General features: G+C 40.9%; 1 protein-coding gene and 1 pseudogene across 1 annotated transcript in view; one reads left to right on the plus strand and one right to left on the minus strand.

Moving 5' to 3' along the window:
* Window positions 1-16,114, minus strand: part of LOC117023027 (dehydrogenase/reductase SDR family member 2, mitochondrial) — a 107,372-nt gene that overhangs the window by 41,670 nt on the left and 49,588 nt on the right. The window lies entirely within an intron of this gene.
* On the plus strand, window positions 1,767-15,712 carry LOC117024064 (40S ribosomal protein S21-like; annotated as a pseudogene).

Genomic DNA, 16,114 nt, shown 5'->3' on the forward strand with positions numbered 1-16,114 from the left:
AGCCCCTAAACTGAGTAATTTGAGAAGGGTTTAATGAAAGTACCATTTACAGTATTGTGGTCAGCGTTTAAGAAAACCAACAGTGGGGCGGCCGGTTGGCTCAGTTTGTTAAATCGCAGTGCTCATAACACCAAGGTCTCTGGTTCGATTCCCACATGAGCCAGTGAGCTGCACCCTCCACAACTAGATTGAAAACAACAACTTGACCTGGAGCTGGAAAAACACACTCTTCCCCAATAAAATTAAAATATATGTGTATGCATATGTGTGTGTGTGTGTGTGTGTGTGTGTATGAAGAAAACCAACAGTGGGAACCCAGCACCATCTCTGAGCCCAAAGGAAAGGAAAAGGGAGCTTGGTGGGAACCAAAAAGGGTAGCTATAAGGAGTAGGCCAACTGACAGGAGACTTGGACTTAGATAGACAGTCCCAGCCTACACACTGTGACCTAGCAGACAGGGAATGGAGGGAATAAATACTTAACCGGAGGGAAAGGGAGCCAGTTGATCAATCTATATAGGTCAGTCTCCTAAAGCACAGAACAGAGAAAGAAAGGGAGGAAAGCGGCTATAGAAGGGCAAACAGAAGTTATCCAGCTAGACTAGGAGGTTGGTAAAGTTATTCATTTTAGATTTAAAAGTTAAGCTAATGCATTGTAATTTCTAGAGTAACCACTAAATGAAACCAGAGATATATACCAACTAACAAACAGAGAAAATGAAAATGACTTAAAAAAAATCAATCCAAAATAAAGTTAATAACCCTTTTGCCATGACGGTCAGATATATCTGAATGAATACTTCCATCTGCTGACTGTGGCATTCTAGTTTACCCCAAGAGCTCAAAAAAAACCTTTTCCCTCTACTGCAGAGTTCAAGTATATTCTCAGGTACTTGAATCTAGGGCCAGAAGTCTGTGAGTGCTGCGTGTTGGGATGGGGTTGATACGTAAGCCAAGAGTAATTCTTTCAGGATACCGACTAATTGACTCAAACTCCTAGTTTTAACACTGTTTTTGTTTTTATTTATTTTTAAAATTTTTATTGGGTAACTGTGTTTCTCCAGGGCCTATCAGCTCCAAGTCAAGTCGTTGTCCTTCAATCTAGTTGTGGAGTGCGAAGCTCAGCTCCAAGTCCAGTTGCCGTTTTCAATCTAGTTGCGGGGGGCGGGGGGTGAATGCAGCTCACTGGCCCATGTAGGAATAGAACCAGCAACCTTGTTGTTAAGAGCTCGTGCTCTAACCAACTGAGCTAACTGGCCTCCCCAACACTCTTTTTAAAAGGGATGAATATCAATTAAAGGTCCTTCCTTCATTTTTCCAATGATGCTGAATCTTGAAAGACTAATTGGTTTGCAAAAATCAAACCCATAATAGATTTAGTGAAGGATACATATATTTCCACCTATATTAGCAATAATGAATTGTGTGTGGATGAGTCCATGTGGAAATTCAAGGGCGTCTAGTTTTCAAGCAATGTCTTCCCAGTAAACCAAGTAGAAAGTGGGACATAAAGATTTGGTCACTCTGTGATTCATGAACAGGATTTCTGTTGTGGTTTGATGTATATACAGGCAAAGATTCATCTCAAGATAGGAAGGTTGGATTGGGAGCAAGGGTGATGTCCAGTTTGCTGAATGGATTTGAAGGCAAGGAACATGTAATTTGTACAATTTTTATTCGAGTGTAGAACTTTCTGAGAATCTAAGATTTAAAAACATTGGAGCATGTGGTACAATGAGTGCCAATAGGACAGGACTACCTTCAGATATGACGATAGGCAAGCTCAAGAGTGGTGACGTCCCAGTAATGCAGGGAAATCATGATCAATCAGTGCTTGCTTGCACTTGGCAGCATACAAGGAGAGTTAATATATCTCCACTGTTGGGAATGATAGTGTCAGTGAAATGCATGTAAGATCAAATCAGGAAATGAGAACTGTGTTGAAACCAGATACTCAAATTCTGTACAGTACATTTATGGGTAGAGTTGATTGTTTTGATCAACTCTGTGCCACTTATCCTTTTGATATGAAGTCTGAGAAGTGGTATCAAACCGTATATGGCATTTTCTCATTGAAGTGGCTCTAGTAAATGGCTATCTATGTTACAACATTCAACACCCAAACAATAAATTGAGCCAGCGGAAATTCAGGGGAAAAGTTATAGAGGGCTTATTAGATGGATTATCAAGAAAACATGGGGAAAAAAAGGGTTGCAGGATGTCTGCACCAAAAGAAATTAGGCTGACAGAGCGCCATTTTCCTAGGCAATTTGAGGATAAGAAAAATCAGCCTAATTGCTCCGTTGGTGCAGCATTATGCCCTCACAATGTGCAAAAAAAGGGAAAGGTATTTGCAAATGAAAACAAACCACGTGCCCTGTTTCCTCGAAAATAAGACCTAGCTGGATAATCAGCTCTAATGCGTCTTTTGGAGCAAAAATTAATATACGACCCGGTATTATATTATATTGTATTATGTTACATTAAGACCCGGTCTTATAATATAGTGAAATAAGACCGGGTCTTATAGTAATTTTTGCTCCAAAAGACGCATTAGAGCTGATTGTCCGGCTAGGTCTTATTTTCGGGGAAACACGGTATTATTATGCTATGTGTCCTGGAAATCCAGAAATGTGTGTTGTTCCTTGTTTTGAGAATTAACACTCAAAAGTAAAATATAAAAAATCCTGTCTGTGTTCCAGAAAGGAAGTTTAGGGAAGCAGATGTACATTTTTCTATATTTTTGTATATTTCAAGAATGAATAACAATAGGAAATTTTTATACATAAAAATAATGTCATTTATATATAAAGCAGCTCAAATTGTTATTATTAAATGCATAAAATAGTCAAAATATCAACTTTTTGGTTTTTTGTGGATTTCTGACACATTTTGAAAAGAACTTGAAATCAATTAATACAGCGAAAGAGTTAAGAAAGAAAAGAAAATAGCAAACACTTAAGATAAGTGGAAAATACAAAATAGGAGGATGGATATAAACCCAAGTATACACATTAGTGTAAATGGACTGAATGCTCTACTTAAAAGAAAAAAATTATCAAACTGGAGAAGGAAGAAAGTAAAGGAAGGAGGGAAGGAAGGAAGGAAAGGAGGAAGAAAGGAAAGAAGGAAGGAAGGAAAGGAGGAAGGAAGGAAAGAAGGAAGGAAGGAGTCTAACCATAGTCTGTCAACAATAAACACATATGAAACTTTAAAAATAAAATCTCAAGTATATAAGAAGGTTAAAAGTAAAAGCATGGAAAAGGGTATATCATATTGTGTTCAGGATCCCCAAGATTACCCTCAAGTTCAATAATTTACTTATCTGAGACCCACAGGACTCAGAAAAGCTGTTATTCTCATAATTTATTACAGAGAAAGGATACAGATTAAAATCAGCAAAGGGAAAAGGCAAATGGGATAAAGCTCCAAAGCAACCAGGTACAAGCTTCCAGGTGTCTCGTCATAATGAAATCATATGGGGACATGCTCAATTCTCCTAGCAACAATATTGACAATATATGTCAAGTGTTGCCAACCAAGGAAGCTCACTCAAGACTTGGTGTCTGGCCAGAGTTTGCACTGTGGGGCAGTCATGAAGCACTTACGTGACTGATTTTATTTTATTTATTTGTCTTTATTTTTCAATTACAGTTGACATACAGTATTATATTAGCTTCACTTTGTAAGTGATTAGACACTTATTTAACTTACAAAGTGATCATCCCATAAGTCTAGTACCCATCTGATACCATACATAGTTATTACAATATTATTGACTATATTCCCAACGCTGTACTTTACATCCCTGTGACTGTTTCCATAAGTGGCAATTTGTGCTTCTTAATCCCTTCCATTTTTTCACCCACCCCCTCAATTCCCCTCCCATCTAGCAACCATCCAAATACTTTCTGTATCTATGAGTTTATTTCTATTTTGTTTGTTCATTTATCTTGTTTTTTAGACTCCACATATAAGTGAAATCATTTGGTATTTGTCTTTCTCTATCTGACTTATTTCACTTAGCATAATTTCCTCTAGGTCTATCCATGTTGTTGCAAATGGCAAGATTTCATTCTCTTTATGGCCGAGTAATATTCCATTGTATATATGTACCACATCTTCTTTATCCATTCGTCTATCGATGGACACTTAGGTTGCTTCCATATCTTAAGTATTGTAAATAATGCTACAATGAACCTAGGGGTGCTTATCACAAGACTGATTTTAGCTACTCAGTCTCCAACACTCTAGAGGTCAAACTAATACAGTGTGTCCCAAGGCTTCAGGCACAGAAAACACTCTTATCAGGCAAAATATTCCAAGGTTATCCTTCAGGAAGCAGTCATAGACCACTCTTGAAAACAGGACTTTTTTTTTTTTTTTTTTTGGAATGTGTAGTTTCACCACCCAGGCCTGCTGAGTTAACTCTTTTTTGCACACATGTAAATACTAAACAAAAAAAGACTTTATAGCAAAAAATATATGTTAGGTATAAAGAAGCTAACTTTACTCAAAAAGATTTAACTCAACAAGAAGATACACAAATTTTTAACTTACATAGACCTAAAACATAACCCCCAAAGCATAAAACAAAACGTTTGACAGAAATACAAGGAGAATCAGCAATCATGTAGAAAATATCTATATACTTCTCTTGGTAACTGATAGAACAAGCAGATCAAAAAGTCACTGTGAATATAGAAGATTTAAATAATGTGAGTAACAAAATTGATTTAATGGTCATATATGAGATCATACCCAGCACACACAACACACATTAAAAATTGACCATGTTCTAGACCAAAAAGTAAGTTGCAAAATTTTTTCAAATTATTGAAATTGTATCAAGTGTGTTCTTTTATTATAGTGCAACTCAGCTGGAAATCAATAATAAAAAGAGAATTATGGAGTGACGTCATAGGAATGGCGGCAGCAGGGCGCACTTTCTGAGTTCTCCTCCGGATCTTGTTGCAAACGGGAACTATAACCCATCCAGGAAATTTTCACTCACCACACAATATAGTGGAGAGATTCGTGGATTGCTTGAAGCTAAGAAATTCTTGGGGGTAAGCTAACTGGACGGAGCAAGGAGAGGAGGAGGAGAAGCGGCGTGGGAGCGCCCGGCCGGCAGCGGCGGGAGAGCCCAGCCCCCAGCGGAGCCTCAGCTGGCGGGGGCGAAAACCGAAAACCACGCAGAGACCGGGGGTAGGCCCTTTCCCTGCGTTCCGCGGCTGATTTCTCCCGCCAGGAAGGCGGCGCGCCCTGCGGCGGTCGGGGGGCGCAGTCTCCATACCTGGGCCCCTCCCCCCGCCCTGCCCTCCTAATCCTACCCCGCCCTTCCAGAGACTGGGACTGGAAACCGCGGTGCAGCCCCGCTGTGCCGGGCGCGCACAGGTGCCCAGGCGGAGCGGAGAGCGCAGAGACTGGGAGGCGGCTCTTTCCCTGCGTTCCGCGGCTGATTTCTCCAGCCGGGAAGGCGGCGCGCCCTGCGGCGGTCGGGGGGCGCAGTCTCCATACCTGGCCCCTCCCCCCGCCCTGCTCTCCTAATCCTACCCCGCCCTTCCAGAGACTGGGACTGGAAACCCCGGTGCAGCCCTGCTGTGCCGGGCGCGCACAGGTGCCCAGGCGGAGCGGAGAGCGCAGAGACCGGGAGGCGGCTCTTTCCCTGCGTTCCGCGGCTGATTTCTCCAGCCGGGAAGGCGGCGCGCCCTGCGGCGGTCGGGGGCGCAGTCTCCATACCTAGGCCCCTCCCCCGCCCCGCTCTCCCAATCCTACCCCGCCCTTCCAGAGACTTAAACCGGCCCCTGAACCGAGAAGTGGTATCAAAAGCTCACGCTTTGGGAAGCCTGACGGGCAGCCCTGACCCAGGCAGACTGGGCAGTGTGCGTGATTTTGGCTGCGCTAGGAGAGAAGAGACGCCTCCACCCCCAGCCACCACCTCTTCTGGCCTGCGGGAAGAGGGCGACACACGGCTGGGCTGGGAGAGTGAAGACCCCTCCATCTCCAGCCCCCACCCTTCCTGGCTTGCCTAGGGTGGGGTGGGTGCAGCGGCCGAGACACACCCGGAGATCAGCAGTGAGGCAGGCACAGCTCTGGGCTTTCAGCAGATCAGAAATCTCCTGCCCGCACTCACACACACACACTGAAGAGGTGCCTTAAGACTCAAGAGTTTTGGTCACGTATCTGGTGGTGCCACTCTCAGTGTGCATTTGTGCAGGCAAGGGCAGAAACTGCACTGATATTGTAAAAACTATCATCCAGACCCCTCAGGCCCACGCTTTTAAGTCTGCAGCCCCAAAGTCTCTCTGGGCACCAGGTGACCGGCTCTGCCTGCGCAATAAGCAGGGGGCTCCTTGGTACAGCAGAGAACAACCTGGACATTGCTTGGTGGGCTTAGGCCGAGACTGTCGCTGCTTTTTGTATTGTTTTGTTTTGTCTTGTTTTGCTTTGTCTTTATATCTTTGATATCTTTGCCTCTGTCGAGTGGGGTTATCAGGTGGTTTTGCATGTGAACGTATTTGATATTTTTCTTTGTTGTTGTTGTTGTTGTTGTGCTTGGTGATTTGCTTTGTTCTGAAACTGCCCTGCCGGGGCCCAGCTTGTGAGGCACGGTCAGCAGATCAGAAATCTCCCGCCCGCACCCATACACACACACTGAAGGAGTGCCCTAGGACTCACGAGCTCTGGACAAAGGACTGGTGGTGCTCCTCTTGGTGTTCATACGTGCGGACAAGGGCAGAAGCTGCACTGACTTTGTGGAGACTATCATCCAGACCCCTCAGGCCCACGCTTTTAAGTCTGCAGTCCCAAAGTCTCTCTGAGCACCAGGTGACCGGCTCTGCCTGCGCAATAAGCAGGGGGCTCTTTGGTACAGCAGAGGACAACCTGGTCATTGCTTGATGGGCTCAGGCCGAGACGGTCGCTGCTTTTTGTTTTGCTTTGTTTTGCTTTGCTTGGTTTTGTTTTGCTTTGTCTTGTATCTTTGATATCTTTGCCTGTGTCGAGCGGGGGTTATCGGCTGTTTTTTTTTTTTTTTTTTTTTTTTTTTCCTCTTTGCTGTTGTCGTTGCTGCTGTGCTTGGTGATTTGCCTTGTTCTGGGACTTCCCTGCCGGGGCCCAGCTTGGGTGGCACGGGACTCGGCATATTTGGGGGCCAACTCCAGACCAAATCGGAGTGCAGCCGGGTTTGACCTGCAGGTCACACACCTAGAGGGGGTTCTCGGCAGGCTCTGGAGCCCATAGAGGCCAAATCACATTGGGGTGGTTAACCCTCACGCAGCTGAGTGCCCTGCGGGGGGCAGAGCCAAGTCTCACGGCAGATCAGCCCAGGAGTTGACCCCACCTGCTCATTAGCGGGAAGCAATTAAAGATCTTCTTGAACGGGACAGTGTACACAACACAAGACTCACCTTTGGAGCACACGCAGAGGAGGACGACGTGGTGCGAGTCAAATATAAAGGACACATACTACATAAGATAACCTAGCAAGAACTAAGAACTCTAGGGGATCTACCTAATATATCAAAATAAACACAGTCAGCCAGAATGGGGAAACAAAGATACACGTCCCAAATAAAAGAACAGAAGAAGCTTCCACAACTGGAACCAAATGAAGCAGACGTAACCAACCTCTCAGAGACAGAGTTCAGAACACTGGTGATAAGAATGTTTAAGGAGCTTAGAGAAGACATAAAGAAGGATGTAGAAATCATAACAAACGAGCTTAGAGAAAACATAAAGAAGGATGTAGAAATCATAACGAAAAACCAGTTGGAACTAAAGAACACAATTACCGAAATTAAGAACTCACTTGAAGGAATTACCAGCAGGCTAGATGAAGCAGAGGATCGAATCAGCGACTTAGAAGACAAGGTAGCAGAGATCACCCAAACGGAACAACAAAAAGAAAAAAGAATAAAAAACAATGAAGATGGCCTAAGAGACCTCTGGGATAACATCAAGCGCAACAACATGCGCATCATAGGAATACCAGAAGGTGAAGAGAGCAAGCAAGGGATTGAGAACATATTTGAAGTAATAATGTCTGAAAACTTCCCCAACCTGATGAAGGAAACCAACATACAAGTCCAGGAAGTGCAGAGAGTTCCAACCAGGATTAACCCAAACAGGTCCACACCAAGACACATTATAGTTAAAATGGCAAAGCTTAAAGACAAAGAGAGAATCCTAAAAGCAGCAAGAGAAAGACGGAGGGTTACATACAAGGGAACTCCCATAAGACTATCAAATGATTTTTCTACAGAAACATTGAAGGCCAGGAGGGAGTGGCAGGAGATACTTAAAGTGATGGAAAACAAAGGCCTACAACCTAGATTGCTTTATCCAGCAAGGCTATCATTTAAAGTTGATGGAGAGATAAAGAGCTTTCCAGAAAAAAATAAGCTAAAGGAATTTATTACCACCAAGCCAGCATTGCAAGAAATACTAAAAGGTCTTCTGTAAATAGAAGAAAGATCAAAACAACCTAACTACAAATTTAAAAATGGCAATATCTATGTACCTATCAATAATCACTTTAAATGTAAATGGATTAAATGCTCCAATCAAAAGACATAGGGTGGCTGACTGGATAAGACAGCAAGACCCTTGTATATGCTGTATACAAGAGACTCACCTCAGAACAAAAGACACACACAGGCTGAAAGTGAAGGGTTGGAGTAAGATATTTCATGCAAATGGAAATGAGAAAAAAGCTGGAGTTGCAATACTTATTTCTGACAAAATAGACTTTAAAATGAAGAACATACTAAAAGATAAAGATGGGCACTATATAATAATAAAGGGATCGATCCAACATGAGGACATAACCCTAGTAAACATCTATGCACCCAACATAGGAGCACCTAAATATATAAAACAGGTACTGACTGACATAAAGACAGAGATCAACAGTAACACTATTATAGTCGGGGACTTCAACACACCTCTGACCACAAGGGACAGGTCTTCCAGACAGAAAATCAATATGGAAACAACAGCCTTAAATGATACATTGGACCACTTGGATTTAATCGATATTTTCAGAACATTTCACTCCAATGCTGCAAAATACACCTTCTTCTCAAGCGCACATGGAACATTTTCCAAGATAGATCATATGTTAGGCCACAAAACAAGTCTTGATAAATTTAAGAAAATTGAAATCATACCAATTGTCTTCTCTGATCACAATGCTATGAAATTAGAAATGAACTACAGGAAAAAAACGGGAAGACACACCAATTCATGGAGGCTGAATAACTTATTACTAAATAATGAATGGGTCAAGCAGGAGATCAAGGAAGAAATCAAAAGATATTTCGAGATAAATGAAAATGAAAACACGACGACCCAAAATCTATGGGATGCCGCGAAAGCAGTCCTAAGAGGGAAATTCATAGCTTTGCAGGCCTACCTAAAGAAACAAGAAACATCACTAATCAACAGTTTATCTTCACATTTAAGGGATCTGGAAAAAGAACAGCAAAATAAGCCCAAAGGGAACACAAGGAAGGAGATAATAAAGATCAGAGCAGAAATAAATGAAATAGAAACCAGAAAAACAATACAAAAGATCAATGAATCCAAGAGTTGGTTCTTAGAGAAGATAAACAAAATCGACAAACCATTAGCCAGACTCATTAAAAAAAAGAGAGAGAGGACCCAAATTAATAAAATCAGAAACGAAAGAGGAGAAGTGACAACGGACACTGCAGAAATACAAAGAGTTTTAAGAAGTTACTATGAGCAACTATATGCCAACAAATTTGACAATTTGGAAGAAATGGACAATTTTCTAGAGGCGTACAACCTTCCAAGGCTAACTCAAGAAGAAACAGAAAACCTGAATAGACTGATTACCACCACGGAAATTGAATCAGTAATCAACAGTCTCCCAACAAACAAAAGCCCTGGACCAGATGGCTTTACAGGTGAATTTTACAAAGCGTTCAAAAAAGAATTATCACCAATTCTCCTCAAGCTCTTCCAAAAAATCCAGAAGGAGGGAAGACTCCCAAACACTTTTTACGAAGCCACTATCACCCTGATCCCAAAATTAGACAAAGACACCACAAAAAAAGAAAACTACAGGCCGATATCTTTAATGAACATAGATGCAAAAATCCTCAACAAAATATTAGCAAACAGAATTCAGCAATACATTAAAAAGATCATTCACCACGATCAAGTGGGATTCATCCCTGGTATGCAGGGGTGGTTCAACATCCGCAAATCTATTAATGTGATACACCACATTAACAAAATGAAAAATAAAAATCACATGATCATATCAATAGATGCAGAAAAAGCATTTGATAAAATCCAACAGCCATTTATGATAAAAACCCTTAAGAAAGTGGGAATAGAGGGATCTTATCTCAGCATAATAAAGGCCATATATGACAAACCCACAGCTAACATCATACTCAATGGGGAAAAGCTAAAACCATTCCCCCTAAGATCAGGAACAAGGCAAGGATGCCCATTATCTCCGCTTCTATTCAACATAGTTCTGGAAGTTCTTGCCACAGCAATCAGACAAGAAAAAGAAATAAAAGGCATCCAGATTGGTAAGGAGGAAGTAAAGTTATCATTGTATGCAGATGATATGATACTATATATAGAGAACCCTAAAGACTCCACCAAGAAGCTATTAGAGCTGATAGATGAATTTAGTAAAGTGGCAGGATACAAAATTAATATTCAGAAATCAGTTGCATTTGTATATACCAATAATAAAACATCAGAAGGAGAAATTAAAAAAACAATCCCATTTACAATCGCTCCAAAGACTATAAAATACCTGGGAATAAATTTAACCAAAGAAGTAAAAGATCTATACTCAGAAAATTATAAGACACTGATGAAAGGAATGAAGGAAGATATAAATAGATGGAAACACATATCATGTTCATGGATAGGAAGAATTAATATAGTTAAAATGTCCATACTGCCTAAGGCAATATACATATTCAATGCAATTCCTTTCAAACTGCCAACGTCGTTTTTCACAGAAATAGAACATATAATCCTAAAATTTATATGGGAGCATAAAAGACCCCGAATAGCAAAGGCAATCTTGAGAAATAAGAACAAAGTGGGAGGTATAACAATACCTGACTTCAAATTATACTACAAGGCTACAGTAATCAAAACAGCATGGTACTGGCATAAAAACAGACACATAGATCAATGGAACAGAATAGAGAGTCCAGAAATAAATCCACGCCTATATGGCCATTTAATCTACGACAATGGAAGCAAGAATGTACGATGGAGTAATGACAGTCTATTCAATAAATGGTGCTGGGAAACCTGGACAGACACATGCAAAAAAATGAAGTTGGACCACCTCCTTACACCATATACAAAAATAAATTCAAAATGGCTTAAAGACTTAAATGTAAGGTCTGAAACCATAAAATACCTAGAAGAAAATATAGGAAGAAACTTCTCAGACATTACCCGGAGTAAGATTTTTACTGATATACACCCTCGCGCGAGGGAACTAAGAGAAAGAATAAACATGTGGGATTATATCAAACTAAAAAGTTTTTTCACAGCAAAGGAAACCATCAATAAAACAAGAAGGGATCCTACTGAATGGGAAAAGATATTTGCCAGTGATATATCTGATAAGGGATTAATATCACAAATCTATGGAAAACTTACTCAACCCAACTCCAAAAAAACAAACGATCCAATTAAAAAATGGGCAGAGGACTTGAAGAGACATTTTTCTGAAAAGGACATACAGATGGCAAACAGACATATGAAGAAATGCTCAACCTCGCTAACCATCAGAGAAATGCAAATAAAAACCACAATGAGATACCACCTCACCCCAGTCAGAATGGCTATCATCAATAAATCAACAAACAACAAGTGCTGGCGCGGATGTGGAGAAAAGGGAACGCTTGTGCACTGTTGGTGGGATTGCAGACTGGTGCAGCCGCTATGGAAAACAGTATGGAGGTATCTCAAAATTCTGAAAATGGAACTACCTTATGATCCAGTAATTCCACTCCTAGGTATCTATCCGGAGAAATCCAGAACTTCAATTCAAAAATCTCTATGCACTCCTATGTTTATTGCAGCACTATACACAATAGCTAAGACATGGAAACAACCAAAATGCCCATCGGTAGATGACTGGATTAAGAAACTGTGGTACATTTATACAATGGAGTATTATGCAGCCATAAGGAAGAAAGAAATCTTACCATTTGCAACAACATGGATGGATCTAGAGAACATTATGTTAAGTGAAATAAGTCAGACAGAGAAAGATAAGTTCCATATGATCTCACTTATTTGCGGATTCTAAAGAAAAGAATAAGTGAATGAACTAATCAGAAACTGTTTGGGAGACAATGAGGAAAAACTGAGGGTTGCTAGATGGGCGGGGGGAGTGGGGGGTGGGGGGGAGGGTGAGGGGATTGGAGGGCAGTCGGTGACCACAGGATGGCCACGGGGTTTGAAAATTAATCTGGGGAACGTAATTTGGTGGTTACCAGAGCGTAAGGGGGTTGGGGGGTGGGGGATGAGGGTGAGGGGGATCAGGTGTACGGTGATGGAAGGGGAGCTGACTCTGGGTGGTGAACACACAGTGTGATTAATGGATGATGTGATACAGAATTGCACAACTGAAATCTATGTAATTCTACTAACAATTGTCACCCCAATAAATTAAAAAAATAAATTAAAAAAAAAAAAAAAAAAAAAAAAAGAGAATTATACTATTCCTATGTGCTGGGAAATTAAGAATATATTTCTAAATGACCTTAGTTAGAAGAAGAAATTATAAAGGAAATTAGAAAATATTTAGTAAAGTAAAAGTAAATAATAAGTAAAAATGTCACTTATTTAAACTTGCCAAAAGAAGTTAAAACAGTACGTACAGGGAAAGTTATACCTACATTGTTCATGGAAAAGCCAAAAATTAATGAAATAAGCATCCACCACAAGAAGCCAGAAAAAATACATAAAATAAATCCAAATAAAGTATAAACAGGAGTATAATGAAAATGTTAGTGGACATTAACAAAATAGAAAACATGTCATAGAAGGATAAAGAAAACCAAGAGTTCTTTGAAAAGACTCAGTAAAATTGACAAAATCTGGAGTGATTAAGAAAAAAGGAAATCATGGGAAATAGTTGATATCAGGAATAAAAAAAGGGGAGTAATAGAGAAGTCAGACGTTAAAAATATTATGAGATATTATGTTAATAAATATGAAAATTTAAGTGAAGTGGACAAATTCCTAGAAAAAAGTAAGTTTTCAAAGATGACTCAAGAAGAAAAACTAACCCATCCTATAATGATTAAAGATATTGAATTAGTAATCAAAATTTTCCCACATAGAAAAACCTCAAGCCTAGATGGTTTCACTGATGAGTCTACCAAAACAATGTGGGAAAAAAGGTAATTCTGATGTTACTAAATTTACTAGAAAGAGAAAGTGTCACATGGTAATGTTTTTAAATATATATATTATCTTATATTTTCCTCTAGTACTTTTATAGTTTCATTTTTATATCAAACAACTTGATTTATGTGTAATTTATATAGCTCTAAAAAATGAAGTAACCATCCAGCTTTTTAGTTTTTCCTAATCTCTAGCCTCTGGAAGAACTGAAAATAGAAGGGGACTAGAGATTTTACCTTTCATTTGATATTTTTCTGGACTATTTCATTTTTTAAATTAGGCATATATATGTCTTTTATAATTTTTAAAAAATAATTTTAAAAATGGTTCCCATGTTTTTCATAGTCTTTACCTAAATATGGCTAACCTTGGATTTTATGCTCTCCTGGATAGTTTTGTTTTGTTTTGTTTTGTTTTTTAAGTTTTTCCATACCTCCTCCTACATTATGGATCTATTAGTTCTCCTGAGTACTCTCATTACCCCTCCTATTAACTTCAACATTGATGAGACTTAGAGGGGACAGGCCCATGACTGAAGGACTCAAGTAGAGGAGAATGAGCACCAGAGCAAGAGTGTGGGCAGTGCCCTAAATCAGGGGTAAGAGCTATACGCTATTTCCATGGACATGAAACAAAGATAGAGCTAAGACCTTTGGCCAGATCTTTTATGGAGTGAGCCCAGAGGTCAACTTCAGGAGGCTGACTTGTTCAGAGGTTGTGCTAACTATAGAAGAAAGATGGGTCCAAGAGAACTGAGAAGGTTCTCCATATGACACACAAACTCTCCTCTTCTTGATAAAAACAAGTAGCCCCATCCCATAAGAGTCATGACTGAGAGTCATGGGAATGGCCACCGGGACTGCGCTCAGTGACATTCACTCGAGCAAAACAGCAGAAAACACCAGATCCAAGTTAGAAGAGTGGTTTAGAACACGTGAAGCACTTCAATCAGCCTGAGCTGCAGCACAGACAAGAGGACTGTTTGTGACAAGAGAAAGACAGCATTTAGCCCTATTGTCTTGTTCGTGTCAGAAGTTTGTGTTGGTGCAACCTGGTCTCAGGTCACAGAGCTGAGGAAATAAATCAAGAAACTCCCCAGGTCATGGTGGCACCAGGCATGGCCGCCACATACAGAACGACACTGGCGAGGTCGTGGACCTGTACTTGCAAAGGCTCCACCAGCAAACGCCTCATTGGCTCCAAGGAACACATGTCCATCCAGAGGAACATGGCTGAGGATAACGAGGTGACAGGCAGGTTCAATGGCTACTTTAAAACCGATGCTATCTGTGGGGCCATGTGCAGGATGAGTGAGTCAGATGACTCCACTCTCCCACTGGCCAAGGCCCTCAGCATAATCTCAAGTCGCTTCTGACTGGAGAGAATCACGGATGCGGAATACGTGTCATAAATAAATAGTGAAAACCCAAAAAAGGAAAAAGAAAGAAAAGAAACTGCCCATTCCACCACCCTTTCAAATGTGCCAGGAAGAATACCTTACCATAGACTATAGCCATCAGCAGCAGAGGGGAGGGCGTGGGTACAAAAATACATAGAGCCAAACCCCACACCAAGGAGAGGTAAACAGGACACCGTTAAGTCCCAAGTCTTTCCATTTATTGGTAAAGCTCTTTATTGCTAGTAGTAGTAATATCCTAGCATAGACAAGAAACAGGCAGATCAGATTTTTTGATAATTCAGGCAGCTACTGAAAGGTTTGTTATTCAGCACATGTGGGAGCTCAGCCTGGCCAAAGATCTTCTGTACTGGTCAATCCAGGGGAGGAAACCCAGGCCAACACACACAGGGACAAACCAAATAAAAAGGGATGCTGAGGACTAACATAACGAACCCTGGGTTTGCTCAAACATAACGGGGGTCATAATCAGGCTTGTGTGTAAGGCTGGGGAGGGGGAAAAGTCATTGCCTTTAAGCCAGAACTCCATGTTCTGTGGTTGACCACAGTTCCTAGTGTTCTCTGAACTCTCTGTGCCACACGGGATTCCAGAATTTCAGGAGGCATTTCTGGGTGCAGGCACAACTGGTGATCTCTTCTTGCCTTTGATTCAGCCTGAGCCCTAAGTCTGGCTTTTCTTCAAATCTGATTTGAAGATAGCTCATCCAAACATCCTTAGTCTTCTTCATTAATTCAACTAAATAAACATTATGGAACAACAAATATGAGATGGCCGTGTTATCACACAGTGGATTAGGTCTCAAATATTTATGTGCCATTGGTGAACATGTATTGAGACAGATTAGTTAGTCTGAAATCAGACAGTTAGAGACTCCTTAGTAGACTGAGCAAAAACAGAACAAACACAGGACACAGGGCAAGCTGTACCAGGACAAAACTGTCATCAATCATACTCTGGGACAAATGGGTTTGTTTCAATGGTCTCCCCCAAACTGAGCAGTAGAGCGAGTCTGGGAAACATTGAATCCATAGGCACCCACATCCCAACATCCCCCTCCCAGGTAGAAATAAAGGTATATAAACACAAGCTTTTGCCTTGGCTCTTGGGCATCCCAGCTTCGGGTACCCCCTCCTGCTCGGAAGCTGTAACTCTTTGCTTGCTATGATAAACTGTCTTCCTGTGTAACTTTTTGTCTCTCCCTGGTCCGTGTATCCATTCTTCGGCTCCATGAGACGAACTCCGGCATTCACTAAGGAACATCCT

The sequence above is a fragment of the Rhinolophus ferrumequinum genome, chromosome 6 (assembly GCF_004115265.2).
Source record: "Rhinolophus ferrumequinum isolate MPI-CBG mRhiFer1 chromosome 6, mRhiFer1_v1.p, whole genome shotgun sequence".
Taxonomy (NCBI): domain Eukaryota; kingdom Metazoa; phylum Chordata; class Mammalia; order Chiroptera; family Rhinolophidae; genus Rhinolophus; species Rhinolophus ferrumequinum.